Here is an 881-nt window from a genome sequence, read left to right as displayed (position 1 = left end):
ATGGTTGTTATGCTCAAGGAAGTTAATGATTTCTTCTTTTATTTCTTCCTGCACCCAACTGTCATTCAACAGAAGGTTGTTTAATTTCCATGCCTTTGTGTGAGGTTGAATGTTTTCTTGGAGTTGAGTTCCACCTTTAGTGCCTTGTGGTCTGAGAAGATACAAGGTAAAATTTCAATTATTTTGATTCTGTTGAGGTTTGTTTTGTGTCCTAGGATATGATCATTTTTGGAGAATATTCCATGGGGCAATGAGAAGAATGTATATTCTTTATCTTTGGGATGGAGTATTGTATATGCATCTATCAAGCACAGTTGTTCTAAGATCTCATTTAAGTCCCTTATATCTTTGTTTAGTTTCTGTTTAGAGGATCTGTCCAGCTCTGTAAGAGGAGTGTGAGAGGAGTGTTAAAGTACCCTGTTATTATGGTGTTATAGGATATCATATTGCTCAGACTAAGTAAGGGCTGTTTCAAGAATCTGGGAGCATTTAAGTTGAATGCAGACATATTTAGAATTGAAATGTCTTCTTGTTGCATTTTTCCCTTGACCAATATGAAGTGACCATTTTTGTCTTTTTTGACTTTAGTTGCTTTAAATCCACATTTATCTGAAAATAAGATTGCAACCCCTCTTTTCTTTTCTTCTTCTTCTTTTTTTTTTTTTTTTTGCAACCCCTCTTTTCTTCTGAATTCCCTTTGCCTGAAAAATTGTCTTCTAACCCTGAACTCGGAGTTTTAATTTGTCTTTTGAAGCTAGGTGTGTTTTCTGCAGAGAGCACATGGATGGCTTGTGTTTTTTAATCCAATCAGTCAATCTATGCCTCTTCAATGGGGAATTCAAGTCATTAACATTTATTGAGATAATCAATAAGTGTGGTGG

The sequence above is a fragment of the Otolemur garnettii genome, unplaced genomic scaffold, assembly GCF_000181295.1.
Source record: "Otolemur garnettii isolate 467f Iridium unplaced genomic scaffold, OtoGar3 scaffold00068, whole genome shotgun sequence".
Lineage (NCBI taxonomy): Eukaryota > Metazoa > Chordata > Mammalia > Primates > Galagidae > Otolemur > Otolemur garnettii.
The sequence above is the reverse complement of the archived record's forward strand: the minus strand, read 5'-3'. Positions refer to the sequence as shown.